Source organism: Chinchilla lanigera, unplaced genomic scaffold, assembly GCF_000276665.1.
Source record: "Chinchilla lanigera isolate Chin_1 unplaced genomic scaffold, ChiLan1.0 scaffold00160, whole genome shotgun sequence".
Taxonomy (NCBI): domain Eukaryota; kingdom Metazoa; phylum Chordata; class Mammalia; order Rodentia; family Chinchillidae; genus Chinchilla; species Chinchilla lanigera.
Genome location: NW_004955561.1, coordinates 1,152,987 through 1,159,836, shown reverse-complemented (window position 1 = coordinate 1,159,836; position 6,850 = coordinate 1,152,987). Strand labels below are relative to the sequence as shown.

General features: G+C 44.6%; 1 pseudogene; it reads left to right on the top strand.

Moving 5' to 3' along the window:
• Positions 1 to 2,563, top strand: part of LOC102022751 — a 4,036-nt pseudogene extending 1,473 nt beyond the window's left edge.
• Positions 2,564 to 6,850: the final 4,287 nt, after the last annotated feature.

Below are 6,850 nucleotides of genomic sequence, written 5' to 3'. Positions count from 1 at the left end.
TGTTAATGTTTCCCTTTTATTTTTATAATAAATTTTTTAAAAATTAAAAAAAAACATATAGGGGAACTTGGATGCCAGGTATACAAGTGTATCAAGTGCAAACTTTTGGCTCATAAGAAGTGTCACACACCTGTCGCAATTGAATGCAAGCAGCATTCTTTGCCACCAGAATCCGTGATGCCAATACTTCCATCATCCATGGCTTCAGACCCTGCACTGATAATAATCCCATGTAATCCTAAATGTTATGAGGGTTTGGAAGAAGTGGATGGAGAGAATGTGGCAGGGAACAACAGGGAAAGTGGCAAAGCTCCCTTCAGCTTAGGACTTCAGGACTTTGATTTGCTTCGAGTAATAGGCAGAGGAAGTTATACAAAGCTACTACTAGTTCAATTTTAAAAAACAGATTGTATCTATACAATGAAAGTGGTGAAGAAAGAGTGTGCCAACCTTGATCATGTACACATGGAGAATCATGTTTTGGAGCAGGTATTGAACCATCCTTTTCTTGTTGGACTGCATTATTGCTTTGAGATGGAAATCAGACTGTTCCTTGTCCTTGACTATGTACGTGGAGGAGATCTACTGTTTCACATGCAGAGGTAGGGAACACTTCCTGAAGAGCATGCCAGGTTTTACTCTGTAGAAATCAGTTTAGCATTCCTCATGAGCAAGGTATACTGTACAGAGATTTGAAGTTGGAGAATTTATTACTAGATTTAGAAGGGCACATTAAACTCACTGATTTTGGCTTGTGTAAGGAAGGACAACAGCCAGGAGATAAGACCAGCACTTTCTGTGGCACTGCTACTTACCTTGCTCCTGAAATTCTAAGAGGAGAAAATTATGGTTTTGGTGTAGACTGGTGGCCTCTTAGAGTATTAATATTTGTGATGATGGTTGGAAAGCCTCCATTTCATCTTGTGGAGAGCCCTGATAACTCTGATCACAACACAAACAATATTCGCTTGGCAGTTATTTTGGAAGGAGAAATTCGTATACCATCTTGTCTGTCTGCCCAAGCTGCAGGTGTCCTGGACAGTTTTCTGAAGGACGCAGAGGAACAACTGGGTTGTCTTCCTCAAACAGGCTTTGTGGATATTCAGGACCATCCGTTCTTTCAAAGTGTGGACTGGAGCATGATGGAGCAAAAGCAGGTGGTGCCTCCCTTTAAACCAAATATTTCTGGAGAATTCGGTTTAGACAACTTCAGTCCTCAGTTTACTAATGAACCTGTCCAGCACACTCCAGATGACAGTGACGTTGTGAGGAAGATGGATGGACACGACTTCGCAGGTTTTGAGTATCATTCACCTTTTGATGTATGAGGAACAGGTCCAATCCTCATTTCTCAACTAAGCATTCTGCTTATGTTGCTGTTGAATGCAGGAAAAACTTGTTACCAGCTTGGATTTGATGAACAATTTCATAATTGTCTGGAAGTTAATTTTAATTTATTTTTTGTAGTTATATTTAGATGTAATACTTGATTCTTATAGTCTATAGTAGAGAATATTGAATTTTTTGCTGGTAAAGTTACTTTTTATGATTTGATTTAAGTAACGATGAGGGAATTGCTTATTGATCATATTTGTGAACACATTCCATTTGTTGAGTGGAGAAAGATGCCTAAAATTTTTTTTTACTATTTACTATATGGGAAAATAATTTGTCATTTAAGTAGAATGTCTTAACAATGCTTGTTTCTCTCCAAACTATATTATCTATGTATTTGAGCTCCAGTTTATGCAGTCTTCAGGGAATCCAAAAAATAATAACAATTTTGAATAAATCTGCAGAAAACACATATATTATAGTTCTATCTCCTTAGTTAGGCTTTTTTATTTAGAAACATCTCCAAGTTTCTTTCTTGGTGTCATATTTGAACCTCATACAGGTAAAGGAACATCAGACACGTAGTATACATTCAAGCTCTCCCTCTGTTACCCAGTCTGACTGGGAAGGCAACAAGAGAGAATCCTGAGTCTAGACTTTGAGACTAGATTGGTGGGTTCTACTCATAGCCCAGAATTCCCTAACTCAAGTCACCTCACTGTTCTGAACATGTTTCTTCTTCTTTAACATGGGGCTGATCATAAATCTCTTGGATGACTATAAACATGATGTCACAGATGGGACATAGAAGGGTAGTTGCTCCACATACAACCCTGCTATCTTTATGTTTACCCTGTATTTATTTCTACCTATAACCTTCCCATACATGGAAATAAACATTTGAGTCACAAGTTAAGCACGGTCCTGCACTTTGAGAGGGAAGTAGGCATGTCTCTACCTCTCTTTTTCAAGTAGTGACTGGTTAATTCTTAGGAACATGAAGGTCTTGATGGGCAATCTCCTGTTCTCTCTTCAGCTCTATCACTTGCACACTGTGTTCAAGCTTTATCCAGATTGGGAAGGAAAACTCAATGCTTTCCTCTACCTCTGGCATTCTGTCCTACAGCTGACCATTCTTTGTGTGTGCTCTACTCTAGAATTCCTAGCAGAGTATTGCAGAGAAACCTCAAGGGCCTGTTGGAAGAGCTGCTCCTGCAGTTGATACGAGAACATCCAGTTGTTTGCAGGTTTCTCTGTGAAGGAGTTATTGGTGAAGCAGTAGCTGAGCAGAGACTCTTCTGAGATATCAGCAAGTATGTGCAGTCTGATACTGGATGGCACCTGGCACCCTTCCAGAACTGCAGAGCCATGGCCTAGTGGACGTACAGATGGAAAATCGTGACACCAACAGGCCAGGGTCTGGAAGCTGACGGTGACACCGAGGCAGCAGTCAAGCAGATACAGAAGGGAACACAGAGCCCAAAATGAGAGAAACTGGGGGAAGTTAACTTTTATTTGATGTTTCTTCACCTAGATTGGGTTGGGTCAGAAGTAGTTTTATTTGTATCTGTTTTTAATGTTATTTTCTTAGGTATGACCGATCCTTCAGGAAAACTCAGAAACCATGCTTCTTTTTAGCTGGGGAAGACAAAACCCCTGACTCAATCATGTTTTTTTCTTTTTTTTTTTTTTTTTTTTTGGTTTTGGTTTTTCTCCGGTACTGGGAACCGAACTCACAACCTTGCGCTTGCCAGGCAGGCGCTTTTGCCGCTGAGCTAAATCCCCAGCCCCTGTTTTTTTCATGTGTTTGTTTAAACAGCTCTTTCTTGTCCTCCTATGGGCTGTTCAAAGCAATGATATAAAAAGGTATTTAGGCAATTGATTTAAATGGCGCTGTACACCCAGGTGAGCAGAATCACAAACAGAACCATTTCAGACTGTTGGGTGAAGAACGATTTGCATTTGAAAGATGTGTTTTTCCACCCAATAAATCCGAGTGATTTCATGTAGTTCAACCTTTGTATACTGAGACCCACAGTCTTCCACAGTTGTTTATTTTAATTTTAAAATAATTGAGGGGTAAGGTTACAAAACAAAGGAAACCATGGTAAGAAAATAAGACATGAAAAAGGAAAGATGTGAAGATGATGAAGATACTCAGTACTATGTGCTGGGCCCTATTTAAACACAGCATGTGATAACACTCACCACAACCCTATGATGTATGTTGCATGGTCATTCCTCTTTTACAGACAAAAAAAAAAACAACAGGTCCAGAGCCTCTGACCACATGTCTAGAATTTTGGGGCCAAACAGAGGAAACTGAGGGAGAAAGAACAGGAGAGGCTTATGAACTTAACTTCATTTCTGAAATGAAGTTCTGTTGCTGATGTGGTCAGTGAGCCATTCCCACAAAAGCCTCTGTGTGAGGCACTGTTGTAGACTTTGGGCAGAGGGTCATGGGCAAGGCAGAGTTCCCCTCAAGCAGCTAAAATTTCAGAGGGGAGCAAGAGTCTTGTAGACAACTGGCCGGCCCTCTGTCAGCCCCTCTTTCCTCAGGGCTGCAGATGGTCTGCCCTTCCCTGGGCCACAGGCTGGGCACCACGGCAGCTGCAGCTGGCTGGCACATTGCTTGGTTGTGATGAGCCTGGCCTCAGCAGGAAGCCCTGGGGAAGACTCATTCCCTCTCTGTGTGTCCTGCCTCCCTGATTTCCTTTCCTTCCTGCAGGTCAGCCAGGATGGCAAAGCACTGCTAGATGTGTTACAGCGTCCCCTGAGTCCCGGGAACTCTGAGTCCCTCACAGCCACAGCCAACTACTCCAAGGCAGTGCACCAGGTGCTGGACGTGGTGCACGAGGTGCTGCACCACCAGCGGCGGCTTGAGAGCATCTGGCAGCACCGCAAGGTGCGGCTCCACCAGCGGCTGCAGCTCTGTGTCTTCCAGCAGGATGTGCAGCAGGTAACAGGCTCTGCTCCCCTGTGCCCATCATCTGTCCTGGGAGGCAGACTGAACTGGACAGCCTGACCTGGTAATCAGGCATTGAAAGACCCAGATCGATAGAGGGAGGGTGGCGATTCAGCCCCCAGCTCCTCGCTTGCACCCTGCAAAGACAAAGCACAATACAAAAAAGTGTTGATTGCCCGCTTCTTGTTCAAGCAGCTTTCTAAAGCTGGGCCTTCTCATCGTGTGGTATGGGAAAGGGAGGCTCAGTCTCAGCAATTCCTTGAAAACACAGAACATTTTTCTTTTGGTCAGGTTGATCCTTGTGCAGGCAATGAGATTGCCAAGCAACTTGGGGGCCGCAGGGTTATCTGAGCACTGCCAGAGTTGGACTCTAACTCTAAAGAAAGCTCACTTTTTGATCAGCAATGGAGTGACTACAGAGAGTGGGAGTTGGGTTAGGGACTTTTAGACGATTCCTTCCAAAATAAACCTGTGAAACCAAATTTACATCATTCACTACACATTTCATGATTAGGGGTTACTTCTAGCTGTGTCTGTCTTTTTGCATGATTGTACTACTGATGGCTTTTCCTTTACTGCGTATAATGAAGAAATGGTCATGTTTCTAACCATAAAAGGACATTGTTGTTACAAATGCCCTTTCAGAGGAAAAACCCATTCTACTCCCCTTGTACTTTCTGTTTCTCTCTCCTCAGGAATCCTGGGAACTTTGCCCAGAGGGCTGAGAGGTAGAGAAGCTTGATGGGAGCTGGGCCTGAGATGAACTGGAGTCATCTCCTTGTGGGTTCTGTGGGAGGCAGGTTGTGGCACTCAGGCTCAAATGCCTCTTTTCTGATTTTTCTGTGGCTACCATGTAATTGCAGGGTTATACACATGAAATGTTGGTTCATGCTCCTTTCATCCTCCTTGGTATTGACTAGGTATAATCCAGAAGTACAGCAAAATAGACACAGGGATCAAGAGCCCCCGTGGTAGACAGGCAGGATGGGGACATCCTTATCACTGTGATACCTTCTAGGGTGTGGAAGGCTCACCTTAGTGAATCCCCCAGCAGTAAAAGGACTTCAGGCATGCCCTCTCCTAGCGCTTTCCTGAGTCCCTTACAGTGCCCCCTCCTGATGGGCTGGTGACTGTGATGGAGGCATCAGAGGGACACCTCTGCCCAGAGAGAGGCCAGTGTTGATATGGCAGTTCAGAAACCTTCATGGGGCTGTGGGAATGGAGAAGCAAATGAGTCTGTTGCCTGCTCCTGCCCTCTGGCGCCATCCAGATGAATAGATCACCACTGAGCACAGAGCAGAGAGGCTGTCTGTAATTGAGACGTGAGCTGCCAGCCTGGCCTGCACAAAGGAGGGGGTGTGGCTCTTCCTGTGACCTCTCTGTGACTCCTGAAGGTGATCTGGCTGTGGATTGTGGATGTCACAGTCCCCTTGGCTCCTCTTTGCCCTCCTGCTGTTCCTAAGGCTGTGGCACCAGGCTGAACTCTGCAGAGCCACGGAGGCTGTACAAGGAGAGCAGCCTGAGTTCTCCCCAGTGCTGAGTGTGGTGGCGTGTGCCTGTCATCCCAGCGCTCTGAGAGGCTAAGATGGCAGGACTGGTGTTGAGTCCAGGGTGGGCAATTTAGCAATTTAAGCCCTGTCCTAAAAGAAAAAATTTAGGGGGCTGGGGATTTAGCTCAGCGGCAAAAGCGCCTGCCTGGCAAGCGCAAGGTCATGAGTTCAGTTCCTGGTACCGGAGAAAAAAAACCAAAAAAAAAAAACCAAAAAAAAACCTAAAAGAAAAAATTTAAAAAGGGTGGGGATATAGCCCAGTGCAAAAGCCCTGGTTTCCATCTGCAGGACTGAAACAAAATAAAACAGACAGATAATCTCCCCTAGGATAGGCGGATAGGGCAGCACATCGCACTCAGCATCTCAGGACCTGCTGCTCTCAGACTTTTCCTGAGGCCACCGTGATATCTGCACAAACATAAAGAAAGAAGGCGTGAGACTACATGTGTGGTATTCAACATCACGCTTTTAAAAGCAAGAGCCATTCAGTGCATTGTGTGGTTGGCAGTGCGGGCAGAAGCTTAGGAGCTGGCTGTGGTGTGAAGGCACATGGCTGTTCTGTGAGAGTGCCGTTCCCGGGATGGTTAACTCCTTGTGCTTTTCAGGATCTGTGGTGATGTCTTCGGAGAGCGCAAGCTCACTCACAGATTATCCCACTGGCTTTCTTCTCCCTCATTGTGTATCTGACAGTAGGACAAGTGCAAGAAAACTGTGGGAAAGTAAAGATCTAAAGCTGATGATGGGTCTCAATTGCTTACCTGACATCACAACAACCCTTAGTACCTAACAGGTACCTGAGGTGTGCTTCAAAAGGGAGCTGAACTCACCCTTGAAACTCCAGCCATGCGGGGGCCTGTCATGATTTTCAGGATCAAACTTAAACAGATAATTTTCCTGTTCTGTGCTACACAGGTATAAATTATGTGTGTGTTTGTGTGTAACTTTGATAACTCTCTCATTTTTATATTATAGTAAGCCTCCAACTTACAACCAAGTTCCA